The sequence below is a fragment of the Gopherus evgoodei genome, chromosome 2 (genome assembly GCF_007399415.2).
Source record: "Gopherus evgoodei ecotype Sinaloan lineage chromosome 2, rGopEvg1_v1.p, whole genome shotgun sequence".
NCBI lineage: Eukaryota > Metazoa > Chordata > Testudines > Testudinidae > Gopherus > Gopherus evgoodei.
In genome coordinates, this window is record NC_044323.1 from 289,457,972 (window position 1) to 289,480,562 (window position 22,591).

The following is a 22,591-nucleotide window of genomic DNA, read 5'->3' on the forward strand; positions in this document are numbered from 1 at the left end:
TCCCACACCCAAACGCCTTCCAGACCCCATATGTCTCCCGCACCCCAACTCTGAGCCCACACCCTGCACCCAAACTGCCTCCCAGTCTGCACCCCTCGCCCCCCTCCTGCACCCCAACCCCCTCCCCCAGGCTCAGCCCAGAGCCAGCTCCTACATTCTGAACCCCTTGGCCCCAGCCCAGTTAATGTGAGTGAGGGTGGGGGAGCGCGAGTGACAAAGGGAGGGGGGAAATGGAGTAAGCGGGGCAGGGCCGATCCGGGTTGATCTTAAATTAAAAAAGTGATCTTGTGCATAAAAAGGCTGGAGATCACTGATCTAGTCTGACCTTCTGAAAAACATGGTGTGTCCTCATGTGCCTATCACATTCATAGTTCAGCATTCATGCTCTCTAGGGCCGTGGTGGGCTGGGTGTGTGGTTAAGCATCTAGAACATTAGTAGGCACTAGAAATTAGGTTTTATTTAAATAGCTCAATTTTAGGTCACAGTCTGGCAGGCAGCCAAATCTGAGATCCATGTTGTCCTTGAACCAGTCAGCCCACAATATTGTTATCATGCTGGTACTGAAGCATCTCCAAACAAAGCATTTCTCAGAGTTCTCGTGAGCCCCCAGCCCATCTTCAGAATGGCATTTCTGCCTATGGAGGGAATCCAGATGCAAGTTTGTGAACCAGCCCAGGATGGAAAGGAACCAACTGGGCAAGCATGCAGCATTTCCATTCCTCGCTATGCTCCAAAGATTCTCCCATGCATATTGCTTAGCAAGCCCTTTGCTTCTGCTGAATGCAGACTTGGCGATGTCCCAAACACAGATCAGGTTCACTGTTTGGAAAGATGGTTTACAGGGAGGGTAGAGAAAGCTGTCCCCTTTGGAGAGCAATATTCTTCCACCAACAGCGAGCTTCTGCGAGGGATAACTGAGGCCTATGCACCTGCGGCAAGAGTACAGTTTACCCTGACCTGCGTTAAGTAATGCTAGCCCAGACCCCTCCTACTGTGAGTAAATTAAGGATGCAATTGACACCTAGAAATCATTATCTTTTTTATATATAGCTGAATAATGGACATCCCGACACAGAAATCTGGTTAGGAATGAGCCCAAAGTGCTGTATAAGGAGTCGGCACATAATGCAGCCACTTCAGAGGTGGGATCCAATGGAGTCCCAGAGTGAGAGGATTGAACATTTCTGGCCCAGGAGAGCTCACTACGGCAAACATTTCCTCTTCTGTAAAGTCAGGAGGAAATCTAATCTCCAGGCTGAGCAGAAGACCTCTGTGTCCATGAGCTCACCTGTAAGTACATTCCTCACTCAGCAAACCCCACAGCATTTCCCTCACGAGCAGTCACACAGTGCTCACTGCACAGTATCGGAGTACACAGATTTATTATAGCACAAGACCCTTGGGGGGGGAAAACCATAACCCCCCCCACGCACACACAAACACACACCAGCAGCCGCCCTGCCCAGCCTCTTGGGGACTTCAGGTCCACTCAAATCACTTTCAGTACAAACCTGCCACAGCCAATTAAGTGGTATCACACAGCGATTGTCAGGCTCCCGGCTGTCCTTCGGGCAGATGTGCTCGAGAGAGAGGATAGCTTCTCCAAGCTTTAATGCTTACAGAGTGTCAAGTTATTTATAACCAGCCCCGTGCTGTAACTTCTCCTTGGATCGATACCCAGCTTCATACGTCAAACCACGACGGGCAGCCGAATTGGTTTGTGTGAAACAACGCACGTCTTTCAATAGTAGAGAAACTGCCAGTTCTCCTCTCCGCTATCCATTTGCTGTACCTGTGGGCAACGTGCTCTGGGAGTGACATCATGGGATGCTACACAGCAAAGTTATGTTATGGCACTGCCACAGGCGTGTATGGTGATTTACAGGCTTAGGCATCGCCCGTCACGAGGAACTTAGAGGCAAAGCGACTTCTGCTCCCATTTAAGTCCGAGTGGTCCAGCAGACAGAGCATCGGACAGGGACTCAGGAGAGTGATGTACAGTAGTGATGCTACCTTAAGCAAGCCAGCCACTAGAGCAGTGGTTCTCAACTTATTTACCGTTGTGGCCCACGCGTCATGTGACATGTGGGCCTCATCGACACAATATATACTACCCGTATGGCCCTGAGGATGTCACATGGGCCACAGCCTGAGAACCACTGCACTAGAGGGAGATATAACCACACAAGCAAGTGCAACTACGAGCCAGCAGAGAGCAATATATCACACACCTACATACATTTCCCCCCAGCCTGGCCAATGCAGCCTATAGGCTGCCATTTCCCTTGGAAGTGCCTCATCCAACACTGATCAAGCCTTCATTTATTGGTTTTTCTCTGATGCTCATCTCCATGGTATCTAAGCACCTCAAAAACCAATGAATGTATCCTCACAGGGATCAAGAAGTATCACCCCCATTTTACAGACGGGGACTGCAGCAGAGCTATGGAGTGCCTTGGTCAAGGCCACACAGGGAGTCTGTGGCAGAGCCAGAGACTGAACCGAGGTCTCTCAAATCCCAGTACAGTGACTTAACACAAAGTCATCCTTCTGCTTTTGTTCAGCTTTCAAGTTCACCCCACTCCCCAACCTGCCCCAAGAGAGAAACACCAGCTGCTCAACACAGCCTTTGCTTTGCCACTTTCTTATAAGCTCCACTGAAGTGTGAATGACTACACACAAATTTAACTAGCCTTAAAGCTGGGCAGCTATTTGCTTTCAAACTCTCCCTCCCTCAACACCACACTTTCCCTTTTGCATTTCCAGCCTCTTCCCTATATGTCTTAGTAACACCCCATCTGCACCGATTCCCTGCCAGCTCCTCCCTCCCACCTCCACGTTACCTGCCAGGAGGCAGAGCCTGATGCAGGGAGCTGTTGATGGAGCCACGAAAGGACCAGAGCAGCCTGTGCAGGTACTCATGCCCCTGCTTCGTGGCACCGTCAGAGAAGCAGAGCCTCAGAATGTGCTGCAGAAGGAAGCAGGCAGTTGGGCATGAGAACACCTGCATAGCAGATCCCTATGGGGGTCATTCCCTTGCTGCTTGAGAATGGAGCACAGGAGCGGTGGGAACAGCACTGCCCATATAGCCCCTACAGGCATGAGGCCAATAGCGCCCATCCACCCTACTTCTGCTGCTGGCTTAAGCACTCTCCCCACCCAGCCAGGCATTCCCATGCTAAGCCCTGCAGGGCAGACAAGATCGGGCTTCTGAGTCTGGGAAAGCCATCTGCTCTCAATCAGCCAGCGACTCCTTCAGTGGCAATTCAGGGAGACTGTTTGAACTGTAGAAAAAACTCTGGGAGTAAACAAACAGCTGTGCAGGTGGCATTCTAAGGAGGGCTGCTGACGCCAGCAGAGGGCAATGAGGGAAGCAGCCAGCCAGTTCCCAGGGGAAGTAAGCTCACCATATACAAAAGGCAGAGACAACCCGTACCCGCTGGTACTGGGGGCCAAAGTGAGAGCAGCAGTTTCAGCAAATGTTATTGAAAATGCTCAGGCCGTGTGAGCACGCTCAGTACAAGCCAAGCAGCAACTCTGAGGGAGCATGTGACCCTATGTGTCTCCCCCATCCGTCACCTCTGGAGAGAGTTCCCCTGTTCTCTGCTCCCGGCCTCTTTTTTTTTAAAAGTATTTATTGTTTGTATTACTGTAGCACCTCGGAGCCTTAGTCATGGACCAGGACCCCCTGCGCGAGGTGCTGTACAATCACAGAACAAAAAGGCAGTCCCTATCTCAAGGGACGTACAGTCTGAGTGTAGGACATATGGATCCAGGCACATGGCGGAGTATTTGTTGTCATTACAGCTATCACATAGGGGGATATTACCCACAGCGTCTGCCTTTTCAGAAATAGCCACCCCCAAAGCGTATGGGACACCACAGCGTGGTGGGGGTGTTCCTGGAGTGACAGGAAACTTTGCATTGCACCCTCAGACTTTGTTCTGAGCGGGTCGTCCCCGGAGAATCGCCTACGTTCCCGAAACAGTGAAGTCTGAATTCCTCAGGCAGAGGTACAGGCTTGCCAAGTGTTTAACAGTGTCAGAGTGCTTCCCTTATCTAGGAAGACGTCAGGTCAGACAGAACAGATGCTTGTGAAACTCTCCTCCCCCACCGCCCCAAAAATAAGAAAGAAAGGGCTCTTGACCAAGCATCAGGGAGTGACACCACACTACATTCTGGGATAAGTGAACTAGGAGAAGGTTATACCAGAAACAGCATCACAGAAAAAAGGCCCAGAGGGCCACTTTGCCACACTGGGGAGATGCTGGAGGAGCTAGCACCAGTGACACAGCTGATGTGAGCAGTCACAGCGCCCTGGCATGGAAGGAGCAAGATATCTGCTAGCAAAGCTCCCCTGCAAGGGCCAACCCCATTCAGAACACAGCATATCTAGTTCAGCAGCCGTCACCTTTCACCTGCTGTGAGGACAGGCTTCTTTACAGGACAGCAGTGGGAGTTGGACTATATTCTGCTAACAGCTTTGACCTCTCATTCTTCAAGGGAAACTGCCCCCCCAGCCAAAACCCACCCCCAAAAAGTGGTGAATTCCTCTCATTTTGTAAGGGATGGTCTTCACAAGTGGTTGATCTGGTGGGATGCGGAGGAGGAGGAATGGGGAGGAAATGGGGGAAGGCCAGTACTGTTCCAAGCTCTGCCCACTCGTGTCAAAATGAGAAGCTCATCAGAACACTGGAGTTCTTAATAGGATAGTCCCTCCTTTTTGCATACTGTGCCCTGGAGTGAAATAGTAAAGCTGACATAGAGACAAATTACGATTTAGAGTCAACATCCTATGCTGATGAATAGGGGACAACGCAGGCCTCTCAGCTATTGTTACAGGCTGTTTGGAGACTCAAGAAGACCTTTCTGCATTGGTTTGCCCTGTATTTTGAAGGTCCTCTTCACAACCACAAAGGGCTTAGAGGCTCAATACTGGATTAAAAATTCAGGCTTAGAGACTGGAGATTCCAGCTTGCCAAGGAACTCCTACTCAACCCCCAGTCCCTCTCTCTCTCCACGGCTGTCCCTTCATTACCCCTTTCCATCCATCTTTAGATGACAAAACTGTCTGAGCAGGAAAGCATGTCAAAGGTGATGTACACATGGGGGTAAGTTACAGGCTGAAGGGCAGGATTGCAGCAGCACACTGACCCGAACAGACGTGTGATGTGGTGCAATTCCCTGCACTGCCTCTTTGCACATACTTCTGCCCTCCTGTTGATTGCTTTTCCTGCTACCATCCTGCCCTTCTGCCTCCTTTGCATGGTGCGAGCATTCTATGTGATAACTGTACATGGCATTCGCTTGCCTTCACATTTGCATGTAAAAACCATAGCACTCACCTAACAGGCAATACAAAGACTAAATTGCACACATGGGCATGCGTATACGCATATCCCCTCAAAAGAGAAAAAGATCATTAAGGTTACAAAGCCAAGCACGCGGAAGTTAGGAAATGCCAGAATTAAGGTTGCCTGGCTCTTCTCATCTCTGGGCCCAGCAGGAAGGGCATTCACAGCAAAAAAAAAAAAAAAGAGAGAGAATTCTGCGGTTTGGACCTACACTCAGGCTGGAGCAGCTGGAAACCACAGTTGCAAGAGAAGTCCTGCTCAGCCCCAGACTGGAGCATGCTCACTGCAGATGGAATCTAATTTAGCTGCAAAGCTCCAACAAGTCTCTATGTGCAGTTTTTCAAAGCCTTAGGAAACTGCCAGATTTGCGTGGATTTTCACAGGGATGCCAACAGGTCCAGCCCTGGACCCAAGGATCACTTCCCCTCACCCACTACCCCTTCATCCCTCTGCCAAATTTCAAGTCCTTCAGCCAAACCTTGGGGGCACTAGAGCTTCTAAAAAAAGAAATCTGGTGACCTCCCTTTTTTTTAAAAACATCACAAAACGTATTTTTCCTTAGCATCAATCTCTGAAACTGCTGAACTGGTTTAGCTGGGGAAGGGGAGGGGGAATCAGCGTGAGGCAGACACCTGGCATGAATGGCTGAACAGCCTTAACATATGAAGGTACTAGCTCTGCCTACACTATATGCTGTAAGGATTGAATATTCTACTGTGCTGGAAAGGGTTAATTATTTTCAGTAAGCAGAGCTTCCAGTTCACATCTGCACACATCAATAATTCCTTTTAAAATAGCTTAAGAAACCTACTTTTCTTTTTTTTTTTAAATACATGCACTTACATATGCGCAAAGCAAGGGTTGTGAACCCATGCAAGACTTTCTCAGACCGTAGCCAAGCATCTGAAGAGCTCTGGAAAGGAGCCCTAAACCACAGAGTTTCCTATCTCCAACATATCTGAAATCCCATCAGATCCAAGAAGCCACTTTTTGACCCTGGACAAAAGGGGTTGTGGAGGCGGGGGGGGGGGGGAAGGGGAGGAAGCCCAGTGAAAATAGGAGACTTTCTTAATGTCACTCAGTAGAAAGGGAACTACCCTGGGTGTTCTGAATCTGCCAGCGACTGAGGTCATGTGGAAGTGCTTAAGATTTAAGTCCCCCTAAGGGATTCATTTCAACATTCCTATCTTTCCTGAGAATGCCCCTTCTTTTAGGCTTAGAAGTCCCCTCCCCCTTCCCTATAAGAGCTGCTTTACTGATGTGGTTTAATTACTTGCTTTGAAATTCAAATTCTCAGCACAGTCCGGGGTGGTCTCTCCATGTCAGCTCCCATTACAATTATACTTGGACACGTGCATCTGAAATGGCACATAGCATTCCAGTTTCTGGGGTAGGACAGATTCTCCTCTCTACCTGACAATGTCTGCACCCAAATGGAGGCATTTAAAACTCTTTCTTAAAAAAAATAAATGTTCAATTCATATGGGATCTTCAGGAATGCATTAATGGAGAATATTCCTCCCAGCCAACGTGAGCCTGTCATGCTGCCAATGTGATTTAGAAGGGAAAACAAAAAACAGCTGAAGATTTTATTTATTTATTAACCTTGAGCTATTTCCTTTAACCCTCTCCAGAAGTGCAGAGGACATAAGAACGGCCATAGAGGGTCAGACCAATGGTCCATTTTGCCCAGTATCCTCTCTTCTAAGGTTTCTAATTAGACGAAGGTTTCTAACCATTAGGGGAGTGAAGTTCTGGAATAGCCTTCCGAGGGAAGTAGTGGGGGCAAAAGACTTATCTGGCTTTAAGACTAAGCTTGATAAGTATATGGAGGGGATGTTATGATAGGATAGTTTAATTTGGGCAATTGATCTTGGATTATCACCAGATAAGTCTGCTCAATGGTCTGCGGGGAGATGTTGGAAGGGATGGGAACTGAGTTACTGCAGAGAATTCCTTCTTGGGCGCTGGCTGGTGAGTCTTGCCCACATGCTCAGGGTTTAGCTGATCGCCATATTTGGGGTCGGGAAGGAATTTTCCTCCAGGGCGGATTGGCAGGGGCCCTGGAGGTTTTTCGCCTTCCCCTGCAGCGTGGGGCATGGGTCGCTTGCTGGTGGATTCTCTGCAGCTTGAGGTCTTCAAACCAATTTTGAGGATTTCAATAACTCAGTCCGGGGTTAGGGGTTGTTATAAAAGTGGATGGGTAGGGTCCTGTGGCCTGCCTTGTGCAGGAGGTCAGACTAGATGATCATATTGGTCCCTTCTGACCTATGAGTCTATGAGTCTATGAGACAGCGGCCAGTGCCAGGTGCTTCTGAGGGAATGAACTGAACAGGGCAATTATTGAGTGATCTATTCACTGTCATCCAGTCCCAGTTTCTGGCAGTCAAAGCTTTAGGGACACCCAGATCATGGGGCTGCGTCCCTGATCATCTTGGCCAATAGCCATTGATGGACATATTGTCCTTCTTGAACTTATCTAATTCCCTTTTTAACTCATTTATACCTTTGGCCTTCACAATACCCCCCAGCTCTACAGGTCGCCTGAGCACTGTGTGAGGAAGTACTTCCTTTTGTTTTAAACCGGCTGCCTATTAATTCAATTGGGTGACCTCCCAGTTCTTGTGTTTCTTGAAGAGGTACATAACACTTTCCTGTTCACTTTCTGTACACCAGTCATGATTTTATAGACCTCTATCATAGCTCCCTTCAGTCGTCTCTTTTCTAAGATGCACAGTCCCAGTCTCTTCCATCTTTCCTTGTATGGAAGCTCTTCCATACCCCTAAACATTTTTGTTGCCCTTCTCTGTAACTTTTCCAGTCCTAACAGATCAGGTTTGAGCTGGGATGAGCAGAACCACATGCATTATTCAAAGTGTGGGTGTACCATGGATTTATATACTGTAATGGCATTATGATATTTTCTCTCTTATTATCTGTTCCTTTCATAATGGGTCCTAAAATGGTTAGTTATTTTGACTTCTACTGTACATTGAGCGGATGTTTTCAGAGAACCATTCACGACTCCTAGATCTCTTTCTTGAGTGGTAATAGCTTATTTAGACTCCATCATTTTGAAAAACATAATCCTAACTGTACATACAATGTGTATTACTTTGCATTTATCAACACTGAATTTCATCTGACATTTTGTTGCCCAGTCACCCAGTTTAGTGAGATCCCTTTGCAACTCTTCATAGTCAGATTTGGACTTAACTATCTTGAGTAATTTTGTATTGTCTGTTTATCCCTTTTTCCAAATCATTTATGAATATGTTGAACAGCACTCATCCCAGTACAGATCCGCGGGGGCTACTACTATTTACCTCTCTCTCTTCTGAAAACTAACCATTTTTTCTATCCTTTGTTTCCTATCTTTTAATCAGTTACTGATCCATGAGAGGACCTTCCCTCTTTATCCCATGACTGCTTAGTCCGCTTAAGAGCCTCTGGTGAGGGACCTTGTCAAAGGCTTTCTGAAAGTCTAAGTACACTGTATCCACCCTTATCCAGATGCCTATTGACTCACTCAAGGAATTCGGCTAGATTGAGGCATGTATTTCCCTTTACATTAGCTGTGTTGACTCTTCCCAATCATATCATGCTTATCTATGTGTTTGATAATTCCGTTCTTTACTACAGTTTCAACCAATTTGCCTGGTACTGAAGCTGGCCTTACTTAGCAGAATCACCTCTGAAGCCTTTTTAAAAAAATGTCAGTGTTATAGTCACCCTCCAGTCATCTGGTACAGAAGCTGATTTAAGCGATAGCTTACATACCAGATTTTCAAGAAGAGCTCAGCACTCCCAGCTGGGTGCTCAATGTGGCTGAGAGGTGTCTAAATGGGAGCGGCGTTCTTTCCAAAAAGCTGGCCTTGTATTCACTAATGCAGGCTGAGTTCAAAAAGAGCAAGGCTCTCAAAGGTAGCAGTCAGCAGTCTGGGTCTGGAGTCTAGTCTAGAGTGGTTTAGGGTGGCAATTTATGACATCGGAGCTTTGTCATAATGAAGTGGCTAAAATGTATGTGGCTCCACCAGTCACTGCTAGATAGGACCAGAAGTGCTCAACTGTGCATCATAATCTGAGCGCTCCCTTTAGGGATGGGATCACACGAGCCTTAGACAATAACCCTTTTGGGCAGGGCTTCATCGCACAGTTAGCCAGCGTGGTTGGCACTCAGGTCGGAGCCCCTGGATTAGCCTAGCGCGGATGTGAGCAGCCATGCTGCAAACCCCTACTCTAGTTACTGCTGCATTCCCTGGGTTTGTCACTAGGGCTTCTGGGGGCATATGCCACGGTTCTTTGTGCTGCACTAACTGGAGCTACTCTACGACCCAGGGAATTGTGGGAGAACTCGTCTCTCTTTCTGGCACATGGGGCAATTGTGGGGCAGCACTCTAGGCCTAGCAGCAGTGGAGCGATTTAGCCCTATGTTACCACCCTGAATGACAGCAGAATCTGGGCTCTAGCCCACCTCACCAGCCAGGCCAGCTAGCCTGGGTTAAAAGTGCCAAACTCACGCGAGGATTGTGTGTGTGGATGGGAGGGGAGATTAGGGCAACACCTGGGCTAAATGCAGTGAAGAAATACCCTTTATGCCTTAATCAGCACCTTGAGCAGGGTGATGGAAGTCAGGCTTTTCTCAGGTAAAATGCAAGCTAGAAGGACATAAAGTTTTAATCGGTGAGAGTAATTAACCTTGCTGAATTGTTCCAGTGTGTCGTGGTAGATTCTCCATCACTGACAATTTTTAAATTAAGACTGGACGTTTTTAAAAGATGTGATCTAGGAATTATTGGGGGGAGGGGGCGGGAGTTTTCCCATCTGTGTTATACAGGAGGTCAGACTAGACGATCTCACAACGGTTTCTTCTGTCCTGGAAATCTATGAATCAAGTTACAACGTGAGGAACCTAATGCTGCTCTGTTCCTTTGGGAGAGGCTGTTCATTCAGACTGGGACTGGAGTTCAGAACAATGGCGGTAACTAGCTTGCCCCAGCTTCAGACTATTATGTGTGAATGAACATAGTGGCAGTCACCAAACCACCTGAAACACATCCACTGCTAAAGTTACCAAGGATTTGTCTGTGCAAGAACTGTACTGTTGTAACTCTACTGGTATACAGTTAAAGCACCGCAACACCCTAGCACAGACTCTGTCATATTGATATGTATACCGGTAGTATGACTGGTCCCATTTGGGAAGGAGAACAAAACTGCATGAGCATATGGCACCTTTATATTGATATGACTGTCTCCATGCTAGGTGTTGTACCTGCCTAACTGTTTCGGAAGGAAAAAAAAAAATCACACCCCTAATTATATCAGTACAAGAAGCGTGTTTTGACCAGACCTTAGAGTAACAGAAAGGTTTCCAGTGACAGAGTTTGTAAAATACTAGTGGTAAGGGTGTTATTTTTGTTAGCTAACTAAACATAAATTGCCCAGCAGTGTTTACAACTCAAATACTGAAGCACTGCACTAGTGCCTGAGAACCTAAAGGTGCAATCAACAAGGTGATGGTCTTCCTATCGATCTAGTCCAATCTGAGAGAATTGCAGGAAATTAACAGTATAATTAGGGAACAATGAACTAGATCAAAGTGTTTTGCAATTAAAAACAAAGGTTACAGTACAAATAAGGATATTCTTTCATCTGAAAATCCCTTTAAACAATCTTTCCATATAAGGAAAAGCAACAAGGAAACCAACGCCCTACCTAATTCAATATGAACGTCCTCGTAAACCCAGACAGATCCACTGGCTGTTCTCAGCAATTGCATCTCCATTTAATGGCTTCTATTGTGGACTTGTTCTTCTCAGGTACTTCCCACGATTCATAGCTGCGAAGAGTAGAAAACACATCTCTCATTTACAGAGGTCCCAGATTATGCTATAAACACTGCAATCAATAGAAGGAGAGTAGTAAATGTATCTTTTACTCAGGAAAAACCTCATCAGAAAGTTTTGTGGGTTTTTTTTAAATGTTAAGCATGGAAATTCCTACTTCCAGGGACGCCACCTTCTTAGGAGAACACTACTCTAAACATCTTTTAAAATCCACTATTGTGAATCACGATCATTGGAAAGGATTAGAGAAACTGGAGATACCTTGACCAGGCAACGTGTTAAAACTACAGCTTGCCTTGTCTACGCTAGGATTCAAACATGTTTTAATAATACACTTTCTTCCTAGTGTACACGTGACGTAAACGTATGCACAGCACCCAACACAATAGGGACTGATCTCCATTGGGCCTTTTAGGTACTACTATAATAGAAAAGCAGCAAAGAGTCCTGTGGCACCTTATAGACTAACAGACGTTTTGGAGCATGAGCTTTCGTGGATGCATGCATATGACGAAGTGAATATTCACCCACGAAAGCTCATGCTCCAAAACGTCTGTTAGTCTATAAGGTGTCACAGGACTCTTTGCTGCTTTTACAGATCCAGACTAACACGGCTACCCCTCTGATACTATAATATAAAGTCCCCTGCCTTTCCATTTCTTTGGCACTTTTAGCACAAACCAAGGAAAGAATTGTACCACCCCTGCTCCAGAGAGCTACTCTCCTTAGTATCCACCTATTACTGCTATTACATCCCATCGGTATTAGTTAGCAGATCGTCCTCATTTACTAGACATGCAGCAGAGTACCACTGAAGCTTTAGTTACATACACATTCAATTCCTTTGAGATTATCACTGAAACTGGCAGAGTTAATGCAGTCGGCCGGGAAACTCACAGTCCTCAGCGATATAATCCCTCCTCCTGCCGGGGTGAACAGCTGAAAAATTTGCTACCCAATCGTGCTTAAAGAGGGAGAACCCCACATGAGGGAGATGCAAATCACAGGGGGTTAAAGTCAAGGAGAAAAGCTCCCCTGTCTTTGCTCCATTCCCCTGACAGTTCAGTCTACTTTAACCACTGCTAGATTCAGAACTTCAGCCATGATCCATCAAGCACTTAGCCACAGGAGTGTCCTGGTGAATCTATCCAAAGTATAGCCCCAGATACCAGAGCAACTCAGCACCGCACAATGCATTTACCCCCCAACTCCCCCACTGGACAAGGAAGTACTATTATACCCCCATGGCACAGCAGCATAGATGCCAAATGAAAGACCCCCTGGAGCCTGGGCTCTGAAACCCAGCGAGGGGGAGGGTCTTGGAGCCCTCAGAACACCAACACTGACTTGCCCAGGTCACACGGGAAGCGAAGCCTATGCCTGAGCAGGGAACTGAACCCAGATTACCCGAGTCCCAGATTAGCAGCCTAGCCACTGGGCAATCTTTTCCTCTTCTAAGTAACAGGACTGCTTCCATGCTTTGTTGAATCAGGGACTGTATACACTGAGATGCCACAGTGACAGGTGAACTACAACAACCTTAAGCAAACAGATCCCTTGTGGAGGGCAAGGGAATGAAGCTAACTTGGCGTTTACAGGCCAAGTCCTTGGAGGTAGGCTCCAAAACACAAAATCAGACAATGTAACAGAGATGAAATCCTTGGCTTCTCAAACTGGCCCCTCATAGATGGCTTGTCCAATTACTCCCCGAAAATTCTCCTTTAGCAGAGACACACGGTGAGACTGCTGTCGTTTTGTCCATGCCTGGAAGAAGGGGGGGGGGTCCATAACTGGACACAAAAGAGAAAGGTGAGACTCCTGCCTGCATTAATACAGGGAGACAGGATTTGAGCGCCTCTTCCTCGCAGTTTCCAAGAAAGAACTCATTTATTCTTAGGCCTTGTCTATTCCAGAGATGTTGCACCAGTTTCTCTGAAGTGATTTTAAAACTGATGCAGTTAAACCAATGCAAAACCCTAATGTAGACAAAACTCAACCTGCGTTAACTCTAGCTCTAAGTCAGGTCAGCTGGCATTGACACAACCCTTTTTCTATGCACGTGGGTGCCAAACAAATGGCTTTCAGGCTACATCTGGTCTGCCCAAAGCCTCTGAGTGGCCTGCATGGCATTGACACTGTACAGACTCTCAGCTTTCATTTAAGAAAAGGGTTTCTAGCTTTCATGGCTATGAAGAAAGCCTTCCGAAGTGAACACTGGGCACATGGATGGATGCAACATTGCCCTCCTGAGCCTACAGACAGAAACAACAGCTTGGAGAGGTGGAACCACCTCAGTCCCCTACAGATCACACGGGAGCATTGATTTAAATGACACTGCTGGCAACATTAACAACTGCACTGCTGATCATTTCGGTGGATGGAGAAAAGCCCAGGGGACTGGGTAATGGGAAAGACCACAGGGAAAGAAATGCAGCTGGAATAACAACGGAAGAGGGAGACAAAAGAAAAGAGGACAGGCAAGTTAACACTTTGGGGGTTACCCCAGGGATGCAGGGTGAATCACTCCCACCTGTTAACAGCATGAGGGAGCTTTGCCTATGTCCACTGGGGGAAACTCACCCAAATTACCGGCTGCTGCCAACAAAACTGCCCCACTCCAGGCTCTGCAAGCCCCGTGCTTCCCTCTGCAGGAGAGCAATTTGCACATCCCAGCCCTTAGGCTCCCTAAGGGCGTATCTGGGGCAAAGCAAAGAATGTGGGGCAAAATCTATGGAAATAACGCCCTGAGTTCTGCTCTGACCCAGGGCTCAGGTCCCTCCAAACAGCCTGTACAACCCACTTTATTATACTCACGTGCCCACTCCCTCGACCTCTGGACACTGCAATGCACACACGTTCGCTGCCTCTGTGGGAGCAGTGTTCCCAGTTCGTTAGCTTCACCTCAGTTCAACACGCCCCTTAGCACACAGTACTTGTTGTGTCTATAGTAAAACTCATCTACCTGACAAAGCTTAAGATAAAGATTCAGATAGAAGCCAGGATGAGGATTGGAAACAGCTATAGATAAAAGAAAAGCACAAAATGCCATCTAGAGCCTGTACTAATTAATGAGTTCCTTTCCTGTCTAATAAGGTATTTTCTCACCCAATGGTCAGTCCATCCAGTGCCTGTCCAGTCAAAACAGCTAGGATCTACTTTTCAGGAGACACTCCCACTGGCAGCGTCACCTCCATAATGGATCCCATCTTATGCCCTTGTTTCTCCTGTTATGCAGTTCCAGATATTTTGTCTCATTTCATAACCAGAGTTTTCCAGTAACTTCACTTGCCCGTCATGGTTCCCCTATTCAAAGTCCTTTTCTCGGGTTGTTCATACTTTGGAAAGACCCAAGCCCACACCTTGTCTAGGCTGTCAGCACTTGGCTGGGCCGGGCCGAGAGATGTCAACTGTTCTCACGCTGGACCGAGTTAGCTCAGAGAACCACCCTGCCCCTGGTGACCAGTTTCACCTCCAGCAGCTTTGGAACGCGCCATTCTACATGTTACACAACTCTTCAAATATTTTCCATATGTACATCTCGCAATAACCATGACCACCAGCGAGTTCTTAGCTTTTGGCAGACACCACATGGGCCCCTTTGGGGAAATATCATGAAAATGGCTATCACAGGGGAAACGTGTCCATCTGGGCATCTCTAGACAAGTTCCTGGATACAGACTCATAACCGTGTACCCATCTGTTGCCAACATGGGGCACCTGAGTCACAGACAGGAAGAAGAAAAAACAAGGGGGTGCATGTTTGCTCAACAAGTGATACTGAAATAACAAAACTTGAAGAACAGTATCTATGAAGTTTAACTACCTACAAAAGCCACATTCTACCCCCAACTCACTGTGCAACCCTCCTATTGATATTGGGGGCATGTGATGTGAAGGAAGCGGGGGTGCAGCCTGAATTTCTGCCCTGGCTTACAGACCATGGACTGGAAGTGGAATTTTGCCTTCTCCACGGGATGAGTGCAACGCCCTGCCTTGCCAGCACATTGAAGAAGAGCACCAGTCAGTATGTTGATGGAGCTTTGACGGTCGACCCAGGATCTGACAGCTCAGCCTTGCAGTCCCACCCAGCAGCTGTCAGACATGACAGGGACCAGGATTGCTGGCTTGATGGGAGAAGTGTGAACCAACCCACTCTCATTTCCCCCATCCTCTGAACATAGACCTGTTGAGGCTCTATCATTTGTTCTCAGCATGGCCACAGCTCTCGCTACCTATAGTCCTTGGTTCACTTCTAACTTGTGGGCCTGTGATAGCCCTTCTCTCTTCCCTAACCCACCACTGCCTTTGAAGATTCCTTTGCAGGGCTCAGTGGCTCTGACATGCTGCATTTCAGCCATGGCAGGACACCAGCACAGTTCCCAGAGGCAATTCAGGCTGCTCCAGGCAGAGAGCTGAAGCCAACCAGAGGGCAACCCACAGAGAGTTCGGACAGCCTGTAAGTTTATGAAGGCTTATTTTGACTGTCGCAACTCTCGTTCTGTGGTTCACTCGCTACAGATCAGCAACGTCCAATGCTGACAGCATACAGCACTTTGCATCTGTAAGTCACAGAGCACTACGCAAGTGCAAGCAAGTATTATCCCCATTTTACAGACATGGAAGATAGAGGCACAGGATGATAAAGTGACTTTCCTATGAGCAGAGAGGGAGTCCATGCCTGTGTGATGCTGGCAGATCAGGTGCCAGCTCATGCCAAGACCCCTACGCATCACTGAATACTGACAAATACATCACTGGAAACCAGCCTGGCTCACCAGTGTGTTAGCACTGTTCAAATAGGTGTTACATTTATAAATCTGTGTTTAGTCTCTGTGAAATGCCTGTAAACTGCTGCACACATTAATCCACTAACAATATTTATATTCCATGTGATATGGTAATATTTAAGTGTTTGCTCTGAAACTATAAACCCACAGTCAGGAGAAAAGCATTACCAAGTGTGAAATACTAGTTAACCACAAGAAGTGCCATCTCTTGCCCAACAAAAGAAGGCCTACAGACATCAGACAAGACACTGTGGAACATCAGTGGACAAACGACTTTGTTGACTGCGTCCCCCCCACACTCATGAAGAGGAGATGTGCACAAACACTTGTCCCATCAGCTTGAGCTCTGGGGGAAGCAAATAAAATTCCCTGTCAAGACAAAACTCGTCTCTCTTTGCTGCTTGAACTCTGAGAGGCCAAGCCTTCTAAGCATAAGCAAGGGATCCCCAGCTGTTTAGCTGCCAAGTACAGCACCTGTGACTGAATTGCATGACACAAAAAGCCAACGCATGAATTCACCTGCCAACTGCAAACTCCCCATTCCCAGAATTTCTTCTCCTTACCCTTCAGAGTTCTCTTTACCCCAGGCAATTCCTACAGACTTTTATCTATAAAGACAAGAACCAGGAATTGTGCCAACCGCTGGTAACCCAGGCAGATTCCTTTGATGTAAAACATTGGTCTTTGGCCTGTACAATCCAATAAAATAAACATAACTTAACAAAATTATCACAGCCTATTTCAGTTACTGCTCTTTCTCCTGCCCTTGGAGCTTTACCACTAACTTTATCCGACGCCAATTTTAGCAGCTAGCAGAAGGAATTTTTACCCAGCTGTATGCTATGCTGATGCCAAGTTCCAACTACAGTGCAGCTACAATACAAGGTTGAACAACACAAGGTGAACCCACTGGACGGTCAAAGAAAAGTTTTAACTTATAAATTCATCCTAATGGCCCAAGCTCACACCTCAAACATCTGTGGCAAAGACATACTTTACCTTTGTGGTGACTACAAAGTTAGATATGTAACCACCCATACGATGCACTGTATCTGATTCCTCCCTCTGGGTATTTGTTTTCTAACTATTTTTTATCAGATTACCTTACTTGAATATGCCAACAGATATTTTTTTAAACTGCAGTCAGAATAGATGGCAAAGAAATTACAAACAGCAAAGCAAAAATCCATTAAACATCAGAAAAACAGATTAATAAAAACAGGCAAGATACACAGCTTTTGAGAGGAAATCTCAGAAATTGTTTCAGTTTTCTGAGGCAGTGGGAAAAGGAAATACAAACTGTCAATATTTTAAAGATCCCTTTACCCAAGCAAAAGCCTAATCAGGGTTGCCCTCCCCACAAAAAGAATGACAATCACATTTTTAAACACTAGTTTTTCAAGGGACTAACAGGTTGCTTTGATTTTCAAGGCAAAAACTTTTCAAATCTTGGGTAAAGCTTTCAAAATTGCTTAAGTTAGACAGCCCAAGTCCCATTTTCAAAAGCAACTTAAGCACTTGAGAGATTAATGAGACTCAGGTAATTCTGAAGACCGTAACTCTAGTCTCTAGAAATTAGGCTGTTAAATTCATATTTAGGCACCTAAATGGAAATGGCCTATTTTTCAAGGGTGCTGGTTTTAAGTAGACTAACTTTTAGACATACAGGTGTGATTCTTTTGAATGAGGCAACTTTCAAAACCCTGTTCAGCATAAGCCCCTGAAACATTCCTCTCTGGCTCACAGCCATCAAGCCAGGTAGTTTCGAGTTAAGTAGGTTTTCAAGTAAAAAAAACATATGAAATCAGCAAGCTGAAATCTTCATTCTTTTTTAAAAAGCAATTCAAAGCTAGTGTGGGTTTAGAACATGGGCTTGTTTCCAATTCTAAACTTTAAAAAAGCTACTCAACCAAATTACTTCAGATTTGGTTTTAGGCTTTAAGTCTCAGTGAGATCTACAAAATAAACCAGGTCTAAAAACCAACCCATGCAAAGAAGTTCCAATTTGTAACATAGTAACTGGCATATCTGTAAGGAGAGAGAGACATTTTTTAAAAAGGTGGGTAAAGTAACATCTTTTATTGGACCGACTGCTGTTGGTGAAAGAGAAGCTTTCGAGCTCCACAGAGCTCTTCTTCAGGACCCAAAACAGAGCTCTGTAGCGCTTCAAAGCTTGTCTCTTTCATCAACAGAAGTTGGTCCAAAAGAAGATATTACCTCACTCACCTTGTCTCTACCATATGTTCGGACCAACATGGCTATAACAACACTGCTAACCATATTTTAAAGTCATACTGGAAGTACAAAGAAGACAGAGCTAAGGCAGAGGTTTCAATTTTAATTCTGCATTTCCTGATTTCTCAGTGTTTGATTTCTCAGCCCTAATGTTGCATTAATATGAGGGGTTGTTTGGATAGCGATTTTTAAGGGTGACAGTAAAATGCATACTCCGCTACATCAGTACAAGAGCTCTTGTTTCCTTATTTCACTGTGCTGAATTATATTTTTGGGCTGCAAAGTAAATAAAACAAAAAACTTTTTGGCACCAGTTAAAACTTTGCAATCCAAAAGTTCCAAGAAAACCAAAGCTTTTAATACACTAGTTTGTTCGTCAATAGTCTGATTTTTGAGGGACCTGACCCTGCATTTAGAGAGAGGAGCACTGCACTGACAACAATATTTTTGGTTCCTATGTGAAAACCCCTGTAATGCTCGGCTGCCAAGTCTTGAAAAAGTTCCCAGGAAACTAGCTAGTTTGCAGAAAGTCTGTTCCTCAGCAGATCTCAAACAGAGCATTCCCTTGCTGGCTTACCACCACCTTGAAAGGAAGGTCACATCAACTTTAGTGTTTGAGAAGTTGCAGAAACATTTCAGTGGCTAGCAAAGGCCCCCCTCCACATCGAAACATGCCAGACTGAACTTCCAGATATTTTACAGCTATCTGTCCAAGTACTCTACCTTTAAGGTACTTATATAGGAAAACTGACCATAACTTACCCCAAAACTGGGATCCATTACCATAGCTATGTGTCACTGAGGGGGAAACAAAGGATGAACAAGGAGATTTATATTAAAAAGAGTCAGTGGAGACTTGGGAGTTCCATTGGTAGGATGTCCCATGCAATGATCATGGCTGGAAGACGACAAAGGGAAGTCCAAAGATTCAGTACATGGACCAGATCTCAGCAGACCTTAGAGAGACCAATTTGCATGATTAGCCAGGTGTACAATCATGAGTTTTGGAAAAAGGCTATAAAAGTTGCTGACCCTGAAAAGGGAAGTGACAACAAAGATGACAGAAAGATCAGTGACTGGCTGAGCACAGTAAAGATAAAGAAGAGATCAGTTATCTGATGAACACAGTATGCAGAGCCCTTACTCCAATGGCAAGGACCAATAAGGCCTGCACGTTTAATTTATTAAAAAACCTTCATGAAGGTGTAGAAACATTACAAGGAGGCCATGCAACATTTCGTTACATGTTTCATAATAATAGCTGAAAACTCATGCTGTCACACAAGTGTAAATCGTAAAGTCATGTAAAAAAGCTTGACAATGGTTGAAAACTTAAAATTTGGATGATAACAGATCGCAAACCCCAGAGATGACTGAACATGGTGATATTATGAACAAGAAGAGCTCTCAGTCACGTTTGTAACTGCTCGTATTATTCCACATGGACTCCGACATTTCAGGTTTCAGAGAGAGTGACAATGCTGGAATCTAATTATACAGATTCCTCCTATCCCCCCAATTTCGTGTAACCAGGTTCATTTGAGGAATAAAGGTTGTGTTAACTGGTCACCTGGACTTAGCCCTCATGAGACATTGGTACTACCTTTCCTCAATGAGATGGTAACCTCCAGAACTGCTTCGTTCTATTGTGACTACAAACAGGATGACAACCTTTAAGGACAGAAAATCTACGGGCACTTCTGACAAGGGATCAAAAGATGCTTTGGCAGGGTGTTTAGTACAAGATTTAGGTCCCACGAACAAGTTCTAATTGGTGCAGACTTGAGAAGCATGGCATCTTTAAGAAAGCTACTTATGTCTGGATGACAGGACAGCCGCCCACTTACTGTCTCTAGTGAGCTGGAAATGGTTACCACTTGGGCATTAGAGTCTGAGGTTTTAGGCCTATAACAAAAGAACTCCAAGAAAGATAGGCTTTGGCTTTCTCTTGACCAGATCCATCCATGCCAATGGCTTAGCACGATGCCTTACCCCTAGACTGGGCCTTTGAAGACGCTCTTTTTGTGAAACATTTTCTCAAAGCTAAAAGGTATGATAAATACCACTCCTATTTTAATTGGAACCTCTTAAATGTCCTGTAGCTAAACTAACTACTCTGTGCTTGGGTGTGGAATCCGGTCCTTGAGAGCAGATCCTCTTTGGACAGGAGGCATAACTAAGTGGTGGTTATCATGTGAGCTGGATACAAAAACGAGGCCATCTTCAGACAACATGAGGCCACCCAACTCGCTGCTTTTTATTGTCCTGGAGAACACAGTAAACAGAAAGACAGTCATGCTTCTGGACATGGGAGAAAGTGCCCAATCATACGTGGGGCCTATTAATCTCTTCGTCAGGAATACGACTTCATCATCTTTGCAAGATCCTGGAGGCAAATGGGTCTTCTGGGGTTTGAGGAGGAATGACAACTTGGGGCCTGGGTTTCCACCAGAACACTTTGGGAAGGAAGGGAGACAAATTAGCCTCACAGGTCTCAGACACGGAGCATACCCTGATTGTACAGAATCTCCAGCCCCCAGCTATGTAGAGCAGAGGGAGAGTGGCCTCCCTGTTCTGAGATAAGGTAACACTGGCGGGGAGTCTGAAGGGAGAACCACACCTGCTGCTGTGTTATAGAAATAAGTCTTGAAAGGGTCACTCTTGAAATGATCCTTGAATAAGTTCCTTGAATTTTGTAGATTCACCCTAAGCTCCCTCCACCCTGACCTGTTTCCGGGAGAGAAATTAAACACCTTCCCAGGCAGCAGACCTGTAGTAGGCCAGGCAGGGCTCCCTAAGGCCGGATACGTCTTGTTAAAGGGGGATGGAGAAACGGGACAAAGTAAGCAGTAGTCTGTCTGTTCCTGTGTGGGTGGGCTGTTCTCCTTCTCATCCCTCTGTGGCTGTGAGAAAGCTGTGGAGCATGGCCGACCCACAGCATGAGCGGGATCCAGTTAGCCCAGCAGGTGTGGCACAGCCAGACTCCCAGCACCTTGGACTCCCAGTACAGTTTTACATTCTTTTCTGCCAGCTTCTCTGTTGTTCTGGTTGCTGATGAGGCACGTTCCTGTCAGAAAGGGCTGCTGCACCAGAGGCTACTGCAGCCAGTGCCCTCAGTATCAGAGAAGGGTTTCCAGCATGCTTGCCTCAGAGCCCCTCAGGCTAAATAAGAGCCCAGTGACACTTAGACTCCAATAAACCAAATATTAATACAAATGATCCTTCGTGGGGTTTTTTTGGTCTTTTTGTTGCTCTGATCAGGCGGACTGGTAAACCCTTCCTGCAGCTCCAGGAGCCACATTGATTTGGCTGGGTCTTCAGAGGTGTAGCCACTTCCAATCGGCCTTGATCAACAGGTCTGGCTTGGCCTCCAGTGAACTGTTCATGGGAGTGAGAACCATTGTAATGGATCCTGTGGAGAAGAACAGCAGTATCTCAGAGCCTCAGAACACCCCTGTGAGATAGGGAAGTGCTAACCACCTTTCGATGGTAGTAGGGAGACTCAGGATCTTAGCCAAAGTCAAAACCTGTGGTGGATCTAGATAATGAACCTATGTGCCCGGAACCCCAGGCTACCGCTCTTACCACTGAGCCTTCTGTCCTGCTGCTGGTTTTCAGTTCCAAGCAATAAGAGCACTTTGAAGATAAAGGTACTAAGTAACATATCACTGCACTGTCTCTGCTTTAATTCCTACCTTTTTCTTTAAAAAATAAAAGCCATGACACCAAATCTTACATAGCGCCTGCCATCCAGAAGGACCTCAAAGTATCTTACAGACTTTAATAAACTGCATAGTACAAGATTTACTTTGCCTACCACTGAACTGCAGCTGTAGTTGGTGTGAAACACAGCCACGGTTCAACAGAACACAGCAATGGTAGACAACACTGAAAGCGAAGAATACTCCACCCAGCAGAAACTGCAGGGTGAAAAACTGAACTGATTACATTTATTTTTGGTATGCAGAGAATAGTTACCCAATCTGAAACTCGCGTTAACACTCTTATCACCACAGACTGTTCTATGGGATCTTCACTGGCTACAGGTGGCCAGGAAGAAAAGCCTCCAGCAGGACAGCATGCCAACACCCTGCCAGTAGCATCCAGAAGAAGAGAGATATTCTACTCAACCACCTCCAGCAGTGTTCACTCAATTAACAATTAGGCTGAAGACCAATTAGCTTATGAAACCCAACAGCCTGAGCTCGTATGGACAAACAGTTTTCATGAAACTTGTGCAATAATTAAAGAATAAAAAATTAACATTCCGTGTTTCCCCTCTCCACTTTCTCCCCACCCCCGCAAAAAAAATTGCAATAATTTGATTTTACGTGATAAGGATGTGAGAATGAGAAGAGGCTTCAC

General features: G+C 45.9%; 1 protein-coding gene across 2 annotated transcripts in view; it reads right to left on the reverse strand.

Moving 5' to 3' along the window:
* PTP4A3 (protein tyrosine phosphatase 4A3) overlaps nt 1-22,591 on the reverse strand; it is a 166,106-nt gene that overhangs the window by 101,050 nt on the left and 42,465 nt on the right. For both annotated transcript variants that reach the window (XM_030553881.1, XM_030553882.1), the window contains one exon: nt 11,074-11,197. The gene's annotated coding sequence lies outside the window, so the exon portion shown is untranslated. The remainder of the gene's footprint in view (nt 1-11,073; nt 11,198-22,591) is intronic.